At 37.7% G+C, this 23654-nt stretch overlaps 1 protein-coding gene across 2 annotated transcripts in view; it reads left to right on the forward strand.

Moving 5' to 3' along the window:
- The window catches only part of ANGPT1 (angiopoietin 1), a 140916-nt gene that overhangs the window by 1029 nt on the left and 116233 nt on the right, over positions 1-23654 (forward strand). The window lies entirely within an intron of this gene.

The following is a 23654-nucleotide window of genomic DNA, read 5'->3' on the forward strand; positions in this document are numbered from 1 at the left end:
AAACTTGCTGCATGTTAGCAATGTTAGATGCGTGCTTCAGTGGAAATGCTTGGCTGAAAGGAAACACTGTGCCTATCTACTATGTGTAGAAATACAGTAAAAACAGGAGCATTAAAAAAAAAAAACCAACTCAGGAGAACTGATAATTAATTCTAATTTTAAAAGCTGCTCATATTTTGAATCAGGCTTGTGGTGGCCCCTTCCTAAGTGGTTTGCAATCACTTTGGCAGTTCTAAGAAACTACATGAACATTGAGAGGCTTCCTCGGTGTTGTGCGTTCCACACACTCTTCATTAATTATCCCACTCCCCAAAGTGGTGCATCATGTGTTCTCTGAAACTTGAAATGAATGTTAAAAAAAATAAGCATGTGCAGCACTATATGTTCAGGATGCTTTCTCAGAAATGGGCTCCAAATGAGTTTTATAGGACTTACTCCTAGGATTTCATTCTTAGAAGGCAAACATGTAACTATTTACTTAATCTATCATAGAATACTAGCGTTGGAAGTGGGTTGGAAGCCATCCAGTCCAGGCCCACAGCTCATAGAAGGACCTCCCTGAAAAGAAGGCTCTCTAGCTCTGTTTGAAAGCCTCCAGCTGCCCAGGCAGTCTGGGTCCCCCTGTAAAATTTCTCGTTCCAAACTTTTAATCAAAATGTAGTCCTACCGATTTGCATTTGCTTTTTCTTGTTCCGCCGAGGGAAGTCACAGAGAGGAAGCCCCGTTTCTCCTTTTTTTAAAAAAAATTTTTTTTTGATTTATATGCCGCCTTTCTCCGGAGACTCAGGGCAGCTTACAATGTGCTCAGCAATAGCCTTCATCCTTTTGTATATTTATACAAAGTCAGCTTATTGCCCCCACAACTGGGTCCTCAATTTACCTACCTTAGAAAGGATGGAACGCCGAGTCAACCTTGAGCCTTGGCGAGATTTGAACCTGCAGTTATTGCAGGCAGCTGGTCTTAATAACCAGCTTAATAACAGGGTGCCTTAAACCACTGTACTACCAAGGCTCTTTTGCCGGTCAAACTTTCAAGCATTTGAAAAATGACAACATGTACTTTTGAGTCACATCAAGATAGGCTTGCCAAATATATATATATATTGTTGAAAGGGTGTCGGGTGGCCCTGGTTCATTTCCACATAGAGGTAGCAATTGGAAGAATTGCTCTGGTAGAAACCTCAAGTTTCTCATGCTTTGATGAGATGGGTTCTCCTAGGATGGACCGCATTCCCTCTCTCTCTTCATAAGAGGGAATTAGTCCCATAGAAGTTAACGAGAGTGACTCCTAATTCAACATGTATGGGATGTATCTTGAAACTGCACATCCAACTTTAGCAAGAGGAGGTTTTCATGCAAAGGGTGAGACCTTGAAATATGATGCAGTCTACTCCATTCATCCACTGGCAGCTGTTTGCACAAACTTTTCTGCAAGGCAGAAGATTCTCCTTTTCCTTTCCTTTTTTTCCTTCTGAAAAGAACTGCCTTGCAAAATCACGTCTAGGAAATGGTTTGTGTTCTACAGTTGACCACTAGGGACTGAACTAAGCTCACTCTTTTGCCTCTGAACTTTGCAAACAGAAAAATAAGTCTTCGGAGAGCAGTGGAATCCTTTGATTTGCAGCTGACCATCAGTTTTAAAAGAAAATAGGTGATGAAGAGGCACTTAACAGCAAAACCGTATCTCAAAGACTTGCATTCTTCAGTGGCTCTCCAAATTTAGAAAGTGGAGGAAAGGTTTCCCTTGAGTTGCCTTAAAAATGTTTAGCAGGTGGATAAACATCACATATCTTTCTGCAGTGTTATTCCATAGAATAAAGCATGAGTCATTCCTATCGGACTCTCTGAGTACTTTTTATAACAGTTTCTGCATAGTCCAGGGAAGATAAAATTTTGATGCCCAGGGTCTGACTTAACATTTTACAGATGTGATAGCTGCAGGGATTGGGAAATTTCTGATTGTTTTCCTTGGTTTGGGAGTTTAAATGGGGATGGACAGGGGTGAAATCCAGCAGATACTGACAGGTTCTGGAGAACCGGTAGCAAAAATTTTGAGCAGTTCAAAGAACCAATAGCAGAAATTTTGAGTAGTTCGGAGAACCAGCAAATATCACTTCTGGCTGGCCCCAGAGTGGGGTGGGAATGGAGATTTTGCAGTATCTTTCCTCTGCCATACCCACCAAGCCATACCATGCCCACCAAGCCACGCCCACAGAACCGGTAGTAAAAAAAAATGGATTTCACCACTGGGAGGGGGTGTTCCTTTTATTTCAAATTAAGTTAAATCTCTTTTTGGCCATATACTCTGGGTTGGCATGAATGAAATCTTTCGGAAACTATGAAAATTGTTTGGGTGTTGCAGGTATCTCTGTGGCCTTCAGCTGTCAAATCTTGGTTTTTTTAGTTCATTTGGTTCATTGTTGCTGTCAATACAGTAATTTTAATAGCAAAGAATGTGTAACTGAAAATAAGAAACACATTGAAGTTCAGATTTATATTCCTGAATGACTTTTTAAAGCTGTCATTTCTAGTAATATTCTATTTGAAAACACATTGCTGCAGATGAGTAAATTAGAAACACTGCAGCTACTGTGGCTGTGATCCAAGACATCATTTGATATATATCACACACATATGCAGCATTGTCCAGTACTTGCGTCTATCTGTGTTTTTGAGCTGTTGCTGTAATATATCACATTCATTAAAACTGTTTAGTATTAGAACATGAGATAAATATACAAACATACACAGACACACAAAACACAATCTTTACACTTTGGAAAGGGACTGAAACTGAAATACATTTAACTGGCAAACTGACATTGTAAGGGTCTTAGTTTAATCTAGAAGAAATGTATCTTAATCTTTTTTTTTTTTAAAGTTCCTATATTGGAAAAAGACAAATAAATATTTGAAAACTCTTCTTACACTGAACTGTCAATTCAAATCAAACTGAAAATTCCCATGTCTGACTGTAAACAATTATGTATTAGTATTTATCCAATGAAATTTGCATATCCCATTATCAATGTTGATATGATTTGGCTGGAAGACCATTCAGTTTAGCAACAATCGACTCCTTTTGCCAAAACTACTACAAGATTCTTGGTAAACTTATTTACAGCTTTTCTTCAAAGTATTTATTTTAACAAGGATAACTTCCTTCACTGTTTAACCCTGGGTTTCATATCTGCCATGTTTGTTCTAACAGCATTAAACAGACCACATACTGTTTTTTTTTTATTATTATTCCTTGCAATAACTGGCTGTTGTGCAGAATTGAAATGCTTAGGTTGTAATTTCAGTGTTTAAACTTTGTCTAAGAAGAATTGTCTGAAAATTTTTAGCTTGGCAATATTTCAGCATTTTTTTTCCCATGCTGAACTAACCCAAATGTATGGTACCAATAGAACCACAAATAGCTTCACAACTGTGCAGATGTTTGTATGGTATCCATTTATCCTTTTCCTATCCTGGTGTCTTCCAGATGTGACAAATTTCAATTCCCATATGTCCTCTGCTGGATGGGATTTATAGGAGTTGAAATCCAACATATTTGGAAAGATCTGTTTTGGCAGATGGTGTTTTAGATAGTGCATATAAAACCTAGATATTGATTGACTTATGCTAAAATGAAAAGTGGATAGTTTAAAATAAGGAAATGAGGAATATAAAAATCACAATTCTCTACAATTAGATAAGATACATAATTTCCTATGGAAGTTTTGGACTGCTTTCATATCGCCTGATTAATGTCTGTGTTGATTATAGCGAATGGGAGATGTGATCCAAAACATCTGGAGGGCAACAGGTTGTCTACCTCCCATCTGCACAAACCAGCAGTGGCTCTTCAAGATTGCAGGCAGGAGTATTTCCCAGCACTATTTGAAGATGTTATATATTATTATTATTGAACTCTGACCCTTGGTTAATTTTTCTTCCTTCATTTTAAATTTGGTGACATCCCTGTGCAAAAGTACAAAAAATATCTTCCTTGATTAAGTGGGCATTAAAAACATATACACATAGTATCATATTCACTTGTGAATCTGCCCTTACATTGATTTTTTTTTACTGAATTTGTTTCGGATGTTTAATAAGGAAGATGGTAGGTCAGTGCTGTTATGATTGTGGAGGAAAACACACTTCCATGTGAGTAATAGAATATAACTGACCTAACCTAGTCAGTTAAAGGTCTAGTGGTCCCATATATACTTAGCTTTAGCTTAGTTTTGTTTTCATATTCTTAGACTATGTGAAACTCATCGTAGAGCTAGTTTATAGCTCATTATAGTGCCATGATGGCGAACCTATGGCACGGGTGCCCCAGGTGGCACACGGAGCCATATCAGTGGGCACGCAAACATTGCCATAGCTCAGCTCCAGCATGCATGCGTGCGCTGGACAGATGATTTTTGGGCCTTCTGGTCCCACCGGAAGTTGGGAAATGGGCTGTGTCCAGCTTCCGGGGGGGTGGGGAAGGTCGTTTTTGCCCTCCCCAGGCTCCTAGAAAGTCTCTGGAGCCTGGGGAGGGTGAAAAACAGGCCTACCGGGCCCACCAGGCCATCATGTGTTAAAAGCGGGGGGGAGGGCATGCCTGCATGCGCAGGGCACATTGAATTATGGGTGTGGGCACACATGTGGGCGACCTCCCCGTGCTCCCCCCACTTTTGGCACCTGATGGCAAAAAGGTTAGCCATCACTGTTATAGTGTATGGACACATAATTGGGTTCAGACTTTTAAGGCATTTAACCATGTTATGCAAAATGACAATGCTTTGTGACATGTATTGTGTGAACACAAAATTGGGTTTAGACTTTTAAGACATTTAACCATGTTATGCAAAATTACAGTGCTTTGTGACATATATTGTGTGAATATAAAATTGGTTTAGACCTTTAAGACATTTAACCATGTTATGCAAAGTTACAACATACTTTGTGACAACATGAATCCTGTGCAATCTAGTCTTTCTTTCACTGTCCCACCACTTATTTCCTATAGTACCACTCTGCCCTTAGAACATCAGTACAGACATCTGAAGGAAAACTTAATTTTTCTTACATGTGGACATCTTTTTCTCACCACACCTGACTATTTATCTTGCCTGTCTGTCTGTCCCTTTCATATGCTACTTTCAACTAACAAGTTCAGGTTGCTGTACAGTGAATCCCCTATTTTATCCTTTACGTACCCTTTGAGAAATAGTGGCCCAATTCCCACCACACATTAGTGGGTCAGTCTGTAGTGGGGACTTCAAAAATTGATCACTGACCCAATTACTTAAAGAAGTTAGATTTAGCTTAAGATGGGCCCAATCTTGGATAAACTAATCACCTCATAATTCTAACAATTCTCTCATTTTGCTTGAGAGTCCTCCAGGACAAAGAGCTGGAGAGAAAGAGTGGCAGCAAAGTCTCCATTACAGGAAAGTGGTTAAGGCTTGGGGACATGGAACACCCTTTGCACTGACCTACTACAATGGCTATTTCAGTCTGACTGGCCAATGGGGAAGAGGATTATAATGTTCCCAAGTATTCCCAGGATATTCCTGGTGTTCTAAGGTGCCAGCACAGTCAATAGAATGGTAAAGTGAAGGACATAACAAAACATATTCATAATGCACATTGTAAAAGCAAATGTTTTGTTTTTGATCATGGGGCATGACACTGTGCCCTTCATTTTGTCATGTTGATGCTTATCCCTATGGATACTAGTCATTTCCCAGAATAAACTCTTCCTATTTTTTTAAGGCACTGGAGAACAATATTTTCTAATGATAAATATTTTACAGGCTTCATTTAATTTCTAATGATGCAGAGCATATTGTGAATCAGCCTCTTCACCTCCCACCCTATGAACTCCTGCCTTTCCTTCACTCTTCCTTTATTTTTATTTTATTTTTTTTTGGTGACATGGTGGGCCAACCATGCATTTCTTAGTGTTCTTGGCACTGCCACGATGTGGACTTCTTAAGAAAAAGAAAAATTTGCTGCTATGTAGGGAAAGAAGTTAAAGTGGAAAGTTACGGTATGTTGTGTTTAGAGGGCAGTACTAGGAATCTCTAAGGATTGTATTCCAAGTCAGGAAACTATGAAATTTAGCAATATCATTAATCTAACGTTAGTTTGTGGACAATAATTATGAATACAGCTAAAAGAACTGAACAAAGGTTGAATGAGTTAATATTTCACATAATAGATATACAATGGAGCTAACATTCCCATATGAATTATGTAAAGCTACTAGCTACAGAAATTTTCAGTAAACATCCCAGCCTAGTTCATCCATTCTTCTTAATTTTCTGTCAATGTGGCTTGATTAGCTGAGCCCCAGTTCAGATATGAAATCAGCATTATAACCTTTACATTCTTCTCTAATCCCAACCAAACAAATCTTCTCCAGCAATATCATTACTTTAAGATTTTGAGAGCTTTTTCCACCATGCTGTCTCTGTTACATCTCTGGTGGTATTAGCCTTTCTTCAGTATGACTGCTTTATCACCTGATTTTACTTCACATGCAACTCTACCGGAATAAGCATTTGCCATCCTGCTCTAGAATCAGAATGATTGTGTGTTCTAAAACAAGGTATCCTGAGCATCAAAAATTATTTGATTTAATAGGAAGGTAAGTAATAGGTTATTTTCCTAAATGATAGGTAATTCTTTCAAAAGTAATAGGAGCCTTAAGATAACCTTTACAAGATTATTTTGTCTGGTGAGGCAATAGACTCTTTTTGGTATTTTTAAAAATAATGTCATTTGTTCCAAATGTGTGAGTAGAACAGCTGATACTTCAAATATAATGGGCAGTATCGCCCTTAAACACACACACACACACATTCATTCACTCTCACACACTTTATGCCATGTGTTATTTGTGTCTGTTGCATTGCTGAGAAGAGCCTCTATGCCAGTGTTTCTCAACCTTGGTAGCTTGAAGATGGGTGGACTTCAACTCCCAGCACTGCTGGCTGGGGGATTCTGGGAGTTGAAGTCCACCCATCTTCAAGCTTCCAAGGTTGAGAAACACTGCTCTATGCGTTACACACTGTACTACAATAACATAAAGAAGCTATGGCCAGCCCAGATCAACCTCTGATTAAAAATTTGAAAGATTGTGTAGGTCAGACAACTTTAATATTTTAATTCTAATTTTATATGGTGATAATATACTGTACACCATCCAGAATCCGTCCCTGAGGGAGATGAGCGGTCTAGAAACATGAAATGTAAACAAACAAACAAATTGGAAAGCTTGAATCTAGTTTAAGGTTCCACAACTACAAAAGAAAGGAAGATTGACTTGTTTTGTTAATTATATTTATGTGGCTGCCCATCTCGCCCTGGTGGCTCTGCACAGTTAACAACAGTTAAAAACACAACCAAGTGGAAATAAAATACATCTAGCCAGGGTTAAATAGCAATCAAACCACAATTAATATAATCATCCCTCAAGATGAACCTGACAAGTCTGGGAACATAGCCATGTCTTCAGCCATGTTGGGGAAGGCCAATAGGATTGTAGCCAATCTCAACTACTGGAGGGGATGGTGTTCCACAGGGGAACTGCTATAAGAGAAAAGGTCTCTTCCAGGCTCCCATCAGATGACCTTCTTGAAATTGACAGGGCCTGTGACATGCTTTTTTTGCAGAATCTAATAAGTTGGAAGAGGAAGTCTGCAAATAACCTGGCTTTATTCCATAATGGACTTTATAAGCAACTTTAATTAAAGGGAACAATTAACAATTAAAGGGAACATTAGGAGAGGGATGGTAGGCACGCTGGTGCTCTTATCCACATCCCTTACAGACCTCTTAGGAATGGGGTGAGGTCAACAGTAGACAGTCTAAAGTTAAAGTTATGGGGGTTTGGGGATGAAACCATAGAGTCAGGTAGTGCATTCCAGGCATTGACCACTCTGTTGCTGAAGTCATATTTTCTGCAATCAAGTTTGGAGCAGTTTACCTTAAGTTTGTATCTATTGTGTGCTCATGTATTGTTGTGGTTGAAGCTGAAGTAATCATTGACATTGTAGCAGATGATTTTATGAGCTATGCTTAGATCATACTGAAGGCGGCGTAGTTCTAAATTTTCTAAGACCAAAATTTCAAGTCTGCTGGCATAAGGTATTTTGTTGCGAGTGGAGGGCTCTTCTTGTGAAATATTTCTGGACATGTTCAATTGTATTAATGTCAGATATGCAGTGTGGGTTCCAGACAGATGAGCTGTATTCGAGAATTGATCTAGCAAATGTTTTGTATGCTCTGGTTAGTAGTGTAATATTTGCATAATAATTGCATTTGGAAGCATATTGGTAGCCTATGGAAGTTGCTAATGTGCACACAGCAAGAGTGCTCACTACTGCATTTTTAAGCAGTCGTAACTTGCTAATTCTCTTTAAAGGTAGCTCCACGTTGGATACATTGTAGTAGTACTAAAGGAGGTGACTAAAGTATGAGTGACTGTCAGCAGAATCTCCAAAGTAGTCAGGAGGTGACTAAAGTATGAGTGACTGTCAGCAGAATCTCCAAAGAGCTGCCATCTGTTCCTCAAATAGGAGCCATGAATCCAGAAGGACCCCAGATTTAGTTCTATATCCTGTACAAAAGAAAGAGTCACTAGAACCAGGGATTGAAACCTAGATCTACTAGGGCTGAGCTGAAGCAGGTTCTCCTCATTCAAATCCTCCAGACACAAAGGAGAGGAACTTTGGTAGGGAAGTTGCTATGCAGTAGGGAGGTTGATACAATAGCAATGGTTCCTATTGATTCCTACAACCAAATTTAACAGTGTCTTGCATTTATTTATCTATGGAGCAGTGTCTCTAATATAGCCATAGCTACTGCTGCATGGGAGCTTTTGCTGATGCCATATCAAAAACCCTCTTTGAAATGGGTTACACTTTTTTGGCACCCAAGAAAATTTCAGTGAAACACACTTGGTCAGCCTTCTCATCCGTGATAAGATGAGGCTGACCTGGCATTCACATCAGCAGCCAAAAACAGGGGCCACTGAAGGGCTAGTGAGTGAGAAATATGGTTGAGTAGAGAAAATAAATGGCGACATGGAGCTAATTAGATGATATCAGGCCGAGAGTCCAAGAGCAGACCCACACCCGATCCATGATAAGACGCCCACTTGATATGACCCACACCTGACCCATCACAAGACCCTCTCCTGACATGAGCCTCACCTGAAGTGACCTTCCCATCACAAGACACAGTGACCACATATAAGAAGCCCTTATAAGCAGAAAAACACGGACATTCCCTAAATTTTGCTGAAGATGTTACCTAGCCTGATAATGAAACATTTGGAAACCAACCCACAAGCTCAGAGAATGAACTTCCACCCTCATCCTACACCTGAGTTACAGATATTCAACACTATTGCAAATCAAGATGGCCAAATGTGTGTGATTGGGGGGGGGAAGCAAAAGAAGTACAGTAATCTCAGTTTATGTATTTATTTACCCAATTTATATAACCTCTCTTCTCACAAAACAAATCACTTGGGCAGCATCCAGTAAGCAACATAGATAGACATCAGGCAGAGTGATAGACAGTAAGGTAAATTCTCAACTGTCCATCTACATTCTAGTGGCCACATGTGGCCACTAGGTCATAATTGTTAAAGAGTTTGGGTCATTCATTTTGGCCCTCCACTACTGATCAATTCTTTAGACTTTCTTGATTTAGTTCTAGGAATAAAGGCATATATCAATTTTGGTTACTTTCATAATCTGATCATAAACTTTTGATTTAGTCTTCTTCACGTCAGTTTCAGTGTTTTGTTTGTTTGTTTAAAGGCAAAATTGGACACTGGCAGTGCGATGCATGTTTGTGCTTTATTCTCTGAGTCAGTTTGCATAGTATATTTTTCTTTTTGCAAGCAAGGCTTTCTAAAAAGCATTTTTACAAAATACTTTGATGTGTTATTTTTATGGCCATTTCTTTTTTCGCACAAATCCTTCTTGCGTGCTACAAGTGTCCATGTGAATGATAACTGGAGCGAGTAAACTTTAAGAAAAACTAAATGTGAGGATATGCGTAATTATGCCTTTTCCTCTCATTCCTATTCTGTTTTCATGAGTGTACAGGAATATTTTACCCTACTGAAAGTATTGACCTACTTTCTCTATTACTGGATCTTTTGATTTATATTATCACTCCTAGTTCTCTAATAAAGTCCTTCAATGTCAGTGGCTGGTGCTTAGTTTGAATTGAAGATGTTAGGAATGGAACAGGCTGCTTCTGTACAAAAAGCACAAACTGTACAACTGAGCTTTAAAAACAAGCAAAGCAAAGCATTATTGTCTTCTGGCTTAGAAAAAAAAAATTCCCCATGGTGCGACTGTCATTATGAAGGGGTAAGGAATTAAATTTCCCCCTAATGCCTTGGAATACTTGGCCAAGAAGAAAGTCAGGCTGTCAATGATTGCAATGACAGAATAAGCATTCCCCCCTCCACCCCAAATCAATGCAGTTGGTCTTCCAAAATAAAATAGCTGGCTGCTTTTAACATTAAATGTTTTTTATTTCCATTCATGTGGTTGAAAGTTGTTAAAGGCTTTATTTCTTCGAATACCAGAAACCCACAGAGATAATTCAAAATGCCCACAATGATTCTTGGGGCACCCAACATGGAAACTGTTGGTAAAGACTAACAGATTTGGCAGCAATTGAAACACATGGATGTATACGCAAGTGGTTATACGAAAAGGCTTTTTCATAAACAAAAAGCAAATCTCAAATGCTTTTAAATCCACAGTGCTCTTTAGTCTTTCCAAGTGTTTGCTAGGACTTGAAGAAGATCCATGTCATAACAGACCATCCACTTTTTCCTTTCTCGGTGCTTTGCTTGTACTGTATGTCTTTCTAGTGGCCCCTTACTGGCCTCAGAGACATCTTTTGAACACCTCTATTAACATAAGGGACATGGTAGCTCAGTGGCTAAGATGCTGAGCTTGCCGATCGAAAGGTCAGCAGTTCAGCGGTTTGAATCCTTAGAGCCACGTAACGGGGTGAGCTCCCATTACTTGTCCCAGCTTCTGCCAGCCTAGCAGTTCGAAAGCACATACAAAATGCAAGTAGAAAAATAGGAACCACCTTTGGTGGGAAGGTAACAGCGTTCCATGCACCTTCGCCATTTAGTCATGCTGGCCACATGACCACGGAGACGTCTTCGGACAGTGCTGGCTCTTCGGCTTTGAAACGGAGATGAGCACTGCCCCCTAGAGTCGGGAACGACTAGCACATATGTGCGAGGGGAACCTTTACCTTTACCTATTAACATAGGGTCATCTGTATTTAAATTATTATGGACAAAAACCTGCTTGAGTCCGCAGTTTTAGATCCATACAAATCAGGAAACAGATTTAACAATATTTTAATCTAAGAAAATCTGCAGTTTATTTAGAATATGTCATCACTGTAAACATAGCAAGATGCCAAACAACAAAGAGTAGCTGGCTGGCATGAGTTTGTTTTTTTAGCAGTTGGAAAAAAATGGGTAAATGTATCATTTGGTTTTTGTTTAGAAATCAGCTGCAGTTGTATATGCATTTAGATTCTTGAAAGTCCCACTGGAATTAAGAGCATTGGAATACCTAACTTTTGGCTTCTTCTGGACCCAATGCTTGTAGCACACATGGAATTCTGTACAGCCAACTATTTTTTGTTCTCCACAACAAAAATACTTCTTTAAAAATTTCCATATTGTCTCTCCAATCTTAAGGAAATAGGGCAATCTGCCTCATTCAAAGGTCCATGGGGGCCAGATCAAGTTATGGATTATAATCTATAGCAACAATATATGTGTGTTACAAAAAATATTGCAACCAAGATTGGACCAATTTGCTCCAGATCCATTATGATGATTGATAATAATTGGTTGTCTGTTTTTACTATAATTAAGATTTCAAAATAGTTTTTGTTCATTTTTCTGTTAATAAACCTATTTGTGGGGTCCTTGGTTCTCCCTGAGTTCGGTTGTTTTATTGCAGACATTTCATTACTTAGCATTGATGATGTTATCTATTTGGGTAATAAAATGTCTGCAAGACAATAACCACAGGGGTGAAATCCAGGAGGTTCTGACAGATTCTGGAGAACCGGTAGTGGAAATTTTGAGCAGTTCGGAGAACCAGTTGAGGAAATTTTGAGTAGTTTGGAGAACCGGCAAATACCACCTCTGGCTGGCCCCAGAGTGGGGTAGGAATGGAGATTTTGCAATATCCTTCCTCCAGGAGTGGGGAGGGAATGGGGATTTTGCAGTATCCTTCCCCTGCCACACCCACCAAGCCATGCCCAACAAGCCACACCATGCCCAACAAGCCATGCCCAAGAACCGATAGTAAAAAAAATTGGATTTCACCACTGAATAACCAAGCTTTGAAAGTATCAAGGACCTCCACAGTTCAACCCTGAGTTACAGGTACTTTTTTTTTTTTTACTGAAATCTATTGGCATTTTGCAGGCTATAAATTCAGAATTTTGCATTTCAGTTTCCAATTGAAATAAATATGTTAAACTAGAAACTGTGAATGTAAAAAATAAATGTTTTTTTTCTGGAGAACATATTCAAATATGAAGCTACTGGGAAAGTGATCCTTTGAAATAGATTATATTCAGAATTAGAAAATATTGGGCTAATCTAAAATAAGTGACAAACTGATACACAACTAAAATTGAATCATATTTCAGTCTGAATAGACTATCAAAAAAAATGAAAGGATAAAATATTTTAAATTGCAGTTTCTAAGAGAAATGCAAAATTAATATTTCAATTTAAAAAGTATAGCCTTTCCTATGTTGACTTAATTTCCTCTTTGGCTTTTCCTTCCTTGGTGTTTTTCATCTTAGGAAGGACATATAAATCTTTCAAAACTCCAACAGTTATACAGGAGTGGTTTTAAAGAGATACATTAAGAAGAATAAATAAACTATAACCAGCAACGTATGTTCTTAAGGATGTTTAAATTATTACATATTGAGATCTTGCTAGGATATCATATAAGATACTAGCTGGATGCCTGTGCTTCGCTACGAAACTATGTGATTGGGCATGATAAATGAACACTTAAAGTCTGAAACTTAATATAGAATGTGTAACTCCGTAGCATCAGGGCGTGTTAATATAAGGCAACTGGCAGTTGGAACAGAGGGGGAGGGGGAGTATAATGTCCCAGCTCGCATGCCGGTTGAGTCACGGGCTGGCCACGCCCATGCCCAGTTTAGCAAAGGGATAGCATCAGAGCGTGTTAATATAAGGCAACTGGCAGTTGGGACAGAGTTCCTTTCAGGTGAGGAGGAGGAGTAGAACGTCTAACTCGGTAGCATCAGAGCATAATACTGTACATGAAATACTAATGATCTGATGGTCATTTTGAAAAATCCTTTCTTAGTGAGCACCTAGAAGCCAAGAGGAACATACATGCCAAATTTCAAGTTTGTAGGCTTACCGTTCTGGAGATTTTGTGATGAGTGAGTGGTATTTGACTTTTTTATATATAGAGATGATGGCAATCAGCATTGAGAAGTCATTTCTCACTAAAAATCTGTTCTTGAAACAACCAACAAGCAGGGCTGTCCTTTGTTTTGAGATTTTAAGAAGCTTATAAACATCTGTCCTTTGAAATATTTGATCTTTTTGGAAAATATTTTGTGCAGCTATAAAAGTTCCAGGGATGTCTGCTCAAGCTATATTCCAAACAACATTCTATATTCTAAATAACTTTTCAGGTATCATCCTTCCAAGCCACAGAGAGAGAATTGGCCCCTTCAGTTGCCTTAAAATGTGTATTCAGAAGATGTCAGCCAATAGGAGACAATTATCTTCCTAATGATATATGCCAGGATTACATGGACAGCCTTGCTCAGGTCAAATCTAAGAAGCAGCTGTTTGAAGGATCATTTCTTACTATGCTGGTAAAAAAATTAAGAATGATCCTTTCAAGGGCAGATTTTAATGGGACGCAATATTGCAGAGGACATAAACTTTGCCTTAAAACAAACAAAGACAGTTTTTGTTTTAATCCTGATTAGTTTGGATTCTGGGTGGGTAAAAGAAAGCCATTGTTGCTAAAACATAGATTCCATCCTATAAAAAGCTGATACTTTACACAAAGATATTTTGGCACAAAGAACAAGACTAGTTTCACAACCATATCCTCTTGCTAATTTTATGGTCTGTATGGCTGCTGTAATCTAGATTTTAAAGTAGTGGCCACGAACATCATATACATACAGTATTAGTTTTGGGGAAAGTTGTTGAAAGAACAATTTTTTTTCTAACTTGTAATTATGTCCTTTATATAATAACACATAACTATATAATAATAATAGTAATAACAACCTATATTTTTCATCATTAATAATATTATCAATAGCTCCTGTATATTTGATTATAGCCTTTAAGAAAATACATCCAGATCTTCATTTGAAGAAATAAATAAGTATATTTACAGAAGCCATTTGAATGTATCAATGTTCTTCCTAAACAGACAGAAATAACTTTTTGATTTGTGGGTAGGGATTAACATGCTGCCTAGGTCAGTGTCCCTGACTTTTGCAGCTTGGTGGCTTGGTGGGGGGGAAAGTAGGGGAACCGGGCCATGCGAGCAGTGGGCTGGTGCACACTCACATGTGTACACAGCTTGATTTGCTCAGTGTTGAGTTGTGTGCACGTGTGCACGCATGCTGGCTTACAGCTCACACGGCCAGGTTCCAAATAGGCCATGGACTAGTAGTGGGTCATGGCCTGGGGGATGGGGACCATTGGCCTAGATGGAAACTTGGTGGGAAGGAATTTCCACTAGTAATGTTATCCTTTTAAAAGCATCTTAAGTGGTGCGCATTATGGTAAGCCTTTTTCCAGGATGATGAGGGGTGGGAACTTAGCATTACAGCTTTTGATCCTATATAGCAACTAAAAAAAAAAGTCAAAGAAAATACATTGAAGATTTCTCTGATATACATTAAGTAAAAAGGTAAAGGTTCCCCTCGCACATATGTGCTAGTCGTTCCCAACTCTAAGGGGCGGTGCACATTTCTGTTTCAAAGCCAAAGAACCAGCACTGTCTGAAGACATCTCTGTGGTCATGTGGCCGGTATGACTAAACACCAAAGGCATATGGAACGCTGTTACCTTCCCACCAAAGGTGGTCCCTATTTTTCTACTTGCATTTTTACATGCTTTCAAACTGCTAGGTTGGCAGAAGCTGGGACAAGTAACGGGAGCTCACCCCATTATGTGGCAGTAGGGATTCGAACCGCTGAACTGCGACCTTTCGATCAACAAGCTCAGGGTCTTAGCCACTGAGCCATTGTGTTCCATATATACTATAAGTAGAAAGTGAATTACTTCACACCGGTTATCAATAATTATTACCTTTGCATATCATAGAACTTTTGTGAGTGGATCTGCATTATTTCATGAAAATTGATTGTGAAAGGCTGAAATGTTTTTCCTCCCCCAATTCTCACATAGAGTGCAATAAAAAGATTGTGTTCAAAATATACAAATTGTTAACATATGACCCACCAGAGTCTGCTGGAGTCCCATATTCTATCAGTTCCAGACAGCTTTGTCACTGGTAAAGAAGGATAGGGTTGTAGACCAAAATTCTCAGAGAGGTCACGGCTCCCTTCCTCTGAAGAAAATTACATGAATTTAAGTAAAACCTCTTTACATTCTTGGTCCCCTAAGCAATACATTAATTTGATAGAATATTGAAAATATCTGTAAACTGACCCTATTTTTATTCACAGTTAATTATAGACTGGATTCTCTCAGCTTTGGAAATGCCTGGGTGGTTTTAAGTCTTGTCATATAACTCACTCCTGCTTTGGGAAGATCTCAGCAAATCTAGCACAATTCCTATTTTTGAGAGTTTTGGTGTGTGTGTGTGTGTGTTTGTGTGTGTGTGTGTGTGTGTGTGTTTATACTTAAGCATTTATACTTTAGTATGTAATGAACATTGCACAATAAATCAAAATAACTTTATCTGTTTTGTATGAAGCTTCGTTGACTTTAATTAGATTATTCCACCTCATAAAGCATGTTTCTTTTCCTAAACTTTGGGATTTAGATAAGAGGGACACAACAAGAGTTTAACTTGAACTAGTTCTGTCCAGTTAAAAATCCATTCACCTCATCATCCCTTGGGTACCTCAAGATTTTATTACAATGTGTTAGAGCCAGATCTAAAGATATTTAGAATTTGCCACGGAAGACAAATACCTTTAGACCATTTGTTTAACCTCCTGACCTATACACAAACTAGAATGATATTTTAGAATTTTGCAACTCAGTTATCTTAACATCAAAATGAAAATTCATATCTTAAGGAGAAGCATTCATGTAATATAAATAACATTAGGAAAAGAATGCAGGCCAAAAATGCAAACCAAGAAAAGTTTATAGAAAAATGCATGTATTATGAAAATATACATGGCAATATTCCTATAAAATTGTTTTGTAGAACCATTCTTAGGTTGCATTTGCCATCAAGTATGGAAACCATTTAAAATGAACTCATGATCAGGAAACTAAGAAACTGACTGAAACAAACACTATCAGATTTGCTTATCTAGGCTTAGAATAAATTCATTAAAATTAAAGGAAGGTAAATTAATTATGATATTTTGACCTCTTGATTCTAGTGAATCTATTTTAAAATATCACAAAGTCTGGATATTGTTTAGTAACATGAACTGAAAGAAGCAAATCCTTGACTAAATTTCTTTGCTTCAGTGAAGAATCAAATGAAGCATAATCTCAAAGTTTCTTTTGAAGTAATGTGGCCCATTCAGTTCTAAAGTGCACCTCCATGAAAATTTCTTCCTAATCTAGCAAGTTTTGGAAGAATATCAGGAGAAGTTAGGAGACACCACAGATCACCCCACTGAGACAACTGTCTCTTAAAATTTTGCTTATTACTTCACCTACTTGTAAACATTAGCACCTCTTCAATCTGGGACAATTGAGTCTCAGCCGAGGTTGGGCTGCAAAACTGTGTAAGTGTGTAAAATAGTAGAAGAGATATCAATAGGATGAACTCCAGAAGTCATGAAAGCCAAGTCTCATTTATTTCCTCAAACAAAGTCAGTTTAAGCATGGTGGGACGTAATATTTCCAAATAATCACAGGCTAACAGGTTGCCTGCCCTTGTATTTAGTTCAAGCAGTCAGCACCTTGGTCAGCGCAATATGGATGTCTCAGGAAGATTTGGTTAGCCAGCAGGATATGGGTTAAGTAATCTATCATTGGAACACTCATCCTTCACTAGTCTACTATTTCAGTTTTCTGCATGTTGTTATGCTGTTCAACTTCTGCTTCTGATTTGTTTTCTGTTTTCTGCTAACTGCTTTCATAATATGTTTGTTGTTCTCAATAGTACTTTAATTTTCCCTGCTCCCTTCTATGACTTGCCCTCCCCCAATAATATATGTTTGGAAAAGTTGGAGAATTCTATAGTGCACATTTGGTAGGTGCATATAGGATAGATAGTGGAAGACAGTCAAGAAAAGTCCCGTGGCCCAGACAAAATTGCATAGCTGGGTGTAGCTTTTCATTTTAATTTATTGTAGGTTTTTGCGACATTCCCCAGGATCCTATTGAAGGTTTAGATAGATATATCTCCAAGATGAATACACAGACAAAGGGAATTTCCTTAAAATTGAATGAATAACTTTCTCAGCTTGCTTGGACAAGTTTAGGGACTACTGGTAGGGAGGTTCCTTCAGCTATATCATTTGTTGATTTAGAATCTTTATAGCTGACACTTACTATCATGTGAGCTGTGACAAATATCTCTGCTCCCTCCTCTCCCTTTCATTAAACAGGCAGAACTCAAGTAGGAAATGTCAATTTTACCTGCCCAAACCAGGCGTGGAATATAATTCTCTAATGTTGGAGGTCTAGAGATTCTTAAGGAATATCTGCAGTAAAAAAAAAGGGCTAGAGTCAAAATATAATTTAACAAAATAGGATCTAAAGCCAGCAGTCTATTTTGAAGAGTTTGTTGCTTTTGTGAAGGAAGAAACATTTTTAAAAATCTGATACAGGAATTGATTTAAGGGTGGTTTTTTTTTTTTTTAGTTGCTTGTTGTATTTTTATATTTTGTATAAAATACAAAATCCCTATGTACTGTATGCCTACATGAATCTTTCCTAAGGATGTTCTCCAAGAACTTATTAAGACTACAGTGAAAGCCATGCTGGAACAATGCAATGGTCATTTTAGTCTAGGTTCGTATTTCCAACAACAATAACCTAAAGGTAAAGGTAAATATTCCCCTCGCACATATGTGCTAGTCATTCCCGACTCTAGGGGGCAGTGCTCATCTCCGTTTCAAAGCCGAAGAGCCAGCGCTGTCCGAAGACATCTCCATGGTCATGTGGCCAGCATGACCAAACACCAAAGGCACACAGAACACTGTTACCTTCCCACCAAAGGTGGTCCCTATTTTTTCTACTTGCATTTTTTACGTGCTTTCGAACTGCTAGGTTGGCAGAAGCTGGGACAAATAACAGGAGCTCATCCCATTATGAAGAAGGCTTAGTGACAGAAGAGCAGTGTTGTTCCTCCATCTGACATTTAGTGATGTAGTATCTCTGAGCCATTATACCCATGAAAATAATAGCTTGGATATGCAATCTTCATGAGTTTGTATTATTCTTTATTCTTATTAGGAACATTTCTTAATGATGAGAGAATAAAATTGGGTATGATCCTACCTTATATAGAATACCCAGCTGTGATGTGTTCTAAAATAAAAATTGGTGATTCATTTTTAAATTGATTTTAGTTACTTGCTGCAAACATATTCAGCATTTTATCTGAGAGCTCATGGACCTTTACATGAGCAAATCCACTACTTTTAGTTCCACAATAACAACCTGGTGGGCCAGAATGGTTTAAAAGAGTGACTTGTTCAGACGTGTTCAATGAGCTCCATAGTCAAATGAAGGACTAAAACTTAGATCTTCTCAATCCAAGTCCAACATATTTGTTATTCTATTACACTCTTGATTTTGCCCACGAACATAGGTGAAGGGAGCATAAATCCTAATTTCAGTATTTTTTATTCACAAGAATATAATCATGGCTTGCTTTAACATTTTAACTGTAACTATTGCGCTATTATTGTTAATGAATTGGTCATTCAATTCAAAGATATCCCACTTCATAGACATGTTACATCGTTTACTGCTATTAATTTGTCCAGTAAGGAATTGATGTTTCCATTCCTTGAAAAGCAAGTATATATTATAATAAATGGAGGGGGGGATGCAAGTTATCAAGTTGGGGTGGGAATTGTGGGAACAGAATAAAATTCCAACAGTAAACTGAGCCTCAACCCTGTGGAATTGGCTTTACAAAATTAATGGTTGAATTCACATCACATGCAAGATAATCCTGTAGGTATAGAAAACCTACTTAGAGTTAGAAAGCTGTGACGCATGAAACTCCAGAGTATATGTAACTTAACTTCAGGTAACTATATTTCAAGTTGGACATCATTTTTATGAAAGAGAAAAAAAATGTGTTAAAAATAGGCTATATTACTTATAACTTTATTACTTGAGGGTCTTTAATTTTCCAATACCAGGCACCACACTCTTCCTGTGGTGGATCACGTGCGGCTAGTTGTATTTTGAGAAGACCTGAAATGCACTTTGCTTAAAATAGTAAACCAAATAAAAAAATACATTATTTTAGTGTAGGAAAGTGGTTTGCCTTTCTGTTTGATTTTTTCCACACCTGGGAAAAATTATGATGAGAAACAGGTGGTCCTTATTGCTACCTTGAAGAAGCAAAGAAGAAAGAAAGAAAAGCAGAGTTAATAAAACACCAGGAGAGAAACTCAAACCATTGCTTTGTTTACACCAACTTCCATTTACCAAGTGCTAAACAAATCCCCAAATCCCAGATAAATGTAAAAAAAAGTCCACAATGTAAAAGTTTAGGACTACCAGAGATTTAAAAACAAAAACAAAGGTGTATTTTATGGTAGTCAACATTTAAATTCACATGCATCTGTCTGAGACAAATATTTTCTAAATTTATCCAGGAAGCATGTTAAGAAGTTCAGTAACTTCTATCTTTAGATGAAATAATAAACTGCAAGATTACAGGAGTAGATGTGTTATATGTATTTAAAAAAAGGAACTTTGCCCTCTTTCCATTCATTAAATTCACTTTGGAGGAATACTTCCTTCTAGAACTGATTGGAATCAACTTTTTTAATAGCCATATTAGGAAATTTTAAAAGACAGAAGAAGAATGAATATGTTTTGTCACTTAAATTGCCATCTCAGAATCAATGGATGAAGAAAAAAAACTTTCCTGGGAATTAATATCTAAAAAATAGAGGATTAAAAGTATGTCTCCATTGTTCACTGTGTTCATATTAATGGTCCTAAAATACAAGACCATTTCATCTGTACCATATTCCTAATAAATCCTACTTCTAAACATATGTATGTATGTGTCTAGAACTTGTATCAGTGATTTGTGGTTTATGAGTCATCTTTCTATATCCACATTCTTCAATGCAGGATAGATCATTCTTTGTCCATTAATACTATTTTTAGCAAAAAAAAAATTATTGTAACCAGAATATGCAGGCAGGAGAAGTTTTATGTTTGATCATGTAGTTATCTTCCTTGGATAGACACACCTGGGATAAGAATAAAGCAACTCCCAGTCACAGGTTTTGTACATGTGTATGTAGGTATGTTTCTGCATGTAAGAACAAGACTTTGAGAACATATGTATGCGGGTTCTGAATGTATGTATAGTATGCCCACATGTACTGCTTCTCTCATTAGCTATACAGGAAGGCAAAGAAATTCTAGGTGCTCACTGGTCTTCCATAATTATTGAAATGTTCTAGAATAATCTATGTTCATTCTAGATTTTGTCCAGTGGCAAACTTCTGAAGAACTGTGGTCCTTAGGAATGTTGTGAGGATTTTTATGTTGATTTTTATGGGGGAAGTCTTTATTTATGTTCTTGTAACTTGGTAATGCTTGTTATTGAGTGGAAGTGCTGACCCCTGGATGGAAGTTTGCTTAGGCAAGGATACTTTTAGTTGTATATATTATTTATATATGGTTGTATGTAGAATATATAATTTCTACATAATTGAAGCAGAAAAGGAAATATGCATATTGCAACAGCATCTATAATATGCTATAATCTTCAGCAAGTTTTTCAAGATGTCTAAAAAATAATGATACAAAGTCAAGTAATCCCTATTGTTAATTCAGTTCTTTCTAGCTTGACTGACAAACACACTGAAATCATAGTTTGCTATTTTCTGGAATCTTTTAAGTAGATATGCCCAAAACAGAGTCCTTTCTTTATGTAAGAAATACGATTTGCTGAATAAAGCTATTGTGTGTTGTGCAATTTCCCCAAAACTCAAATATGATCTAGATGGATGCAAATTTGCGGCTATATTTTAGATTTTTTAAAAAAATTCACAGTACTTCAGAGTGAGATCAGAAAGCAAAGCCATTGATTCTTCTCTTCTCTTCTCTTCTCTTCTCTTCTCTTCTCTTCTCTTCTCTTCTCTTCTCTTCTCTTCTCTTCTCTTCTCTTCTCTTCTCTTCTCTTCTCTTCTCTTTCCCTCCCTTAAAATAGAATGAAAAGATACATATCAGGCAATATGTATCTAGAGGTTGCAAACCATGTCACTTCACCACAAGAACACTGCTTTGGGATCTTGCTGAATGCCAAATTTGCCTGTTTCCAAGATTACAACTTTTAACTGTTGAATATTCCATTACCTCTTTGTCATAGATATAGCTGAAATATCAACAGTTTTAGAGGGAGCCCCGTGCCAAACTAGACATAACACAGGAAAGCTGTGATTAGGATCTCCCACTGTTTTTGTTAATTAGTCATCCTGTGGGAAGCTTTTGAAACCATAGGGATCTGGAAGGAGGGAGGTAACCCTTTCCTTGCTCTTATCTCTGGTGTCTTTCTCATTCCCCTTCTCCCTTTAAACTTCCAAAGAGTAATTTGGTGAGTCATATAGGGCAGAATCAGTTTTAAAAATCTGAATTGAGGAATCATTTTCCTTATCTCAGAATAAGTTTTATGGAGGAGCAAAACAAATCTGGCTTATATTTAGCTTGTTTGATTTCTCAAAGGCAAGTTACATTGGAAGGAAACTCTAGAAATGAACCATGTTTTGCTTATGAGAGAGTTCACATATTTTAGGATGAGCTTGACATGATGTCCCTGCACATATTACAAAGAAACATATAAATCACATTACCATCTCTGTATGAGCCTAAACCCTGTTTCAGTGTGAAAACTCTTGCATGTATAGAAGGGAAAAAATCAGACAAATAAATTATGTTTCATGCTAACTGAATTACTGATGAATGTGTATGAGTGTTACCAAATTGCAGGTTCTTGTATGCCACAAGGAGAATGTGATCAAATCAATGACTCAAAAGCAGTGGTATTAATTGTGAAATAATTATTTTTTTTAATTTTTATTTTAAATGTAAATGAAATCAAACTTTAGTCTGTCAACTAATATGTGGAGAGTACTTCCTGGTTTGCAATATAAAGCCCAGGTTGGAGGTAGGAACTAATCTTAATGCTCTGCTATTGGAGGGTAAAGACCAGGGGTGAAATCCAGCAGGTTCTGACAGGTTCTGGAGAACCAGTAGAAGAAATTTTGAGCAGTTCAGAGAACCAGTAGCAGGAATTTTGAGTAGTTTGGAGAACTGGCAAGCACCACCTCTGGCTGGCCCCAGGAGTGGGAAGGGAATGGGGATTTTGCAGTATCTGTCCCTGGAATGGGGTGGGAAAGGAAATTTTGCAGTATTCTTCCCTTGCCATGGCCACCAAGCCACGGCCACAGAACTGGTAGTAAAAAAATTTGGATTTCACCACTGGTAAAGACAGACCATAAGATAGTTGGGGTACAGATGCTTTTCCAGCAGAAGGTCTTAACTTCAATACCTGGTTCCTCTAAATCAAATACTTAGAAGTGCTGGAGACCTTCCATTAGAATCGCCCAATCATTGCAGGCTAATATTACATCTATCATGACTTGGGTGATGTTATGAAGATAAAATGTTAATGGGGAAATGGCTCAAGTCAGAATAAGGCCTCCAAACTGTCCAAAGCTGGATGAACAAATACAGGTAGTCCTTGACTTACAAAGTTCTTTTAATGATTGTTCAAAGTTACAACAGCATTGAAAAAAATGACATGACTATTTTTCACATTTATGACCATTGCGGCATCTCCATGGTCATGTGATTTACATTCAGATGTCTGACAACTTGTTCATATTTGTCATGGTTGCATTGTCCCGGGGGGGGTCATGTGATTCCCTTTTTGTGTGACTTTCCGACAGACAAAGTCAATGAGGAAGCCGGGTTCACTTAACAACCATGTTACTAATTTAACAATTCCAGCGATTCACTTAACAAATGTGGCAAGAAAATGGAGCAAAACTCACTTAACAAATTTCTCACTTAGCAACATAAATGTTGGGCTCAATTGTGGTCGTAGGTCGAGGACTACCTGTACACTAGCCTGATATAAAACAAAACAGATCTGGTTGTATTGTGTGAAATAAACGTGTGAAATAAATATTGATTGCAATGA

The sequence above is a fragment of the Pituophis catenifer genome, unplaced genomic scaffold (genome assembly GCF_029215685.1).
Source record: "Pituophis catenifer annectens isolate HBS135680 unplaced genomic scaffold, rPitCat1.0.hap2 SCAF_3, whole genome shotgun sequence".
Lineage (NCBI taxonomy): Eukaryota > Metazoa > Chordata > Lepidosauria > Squamata > Colubridae > Pituophis > Pituophis catenifer.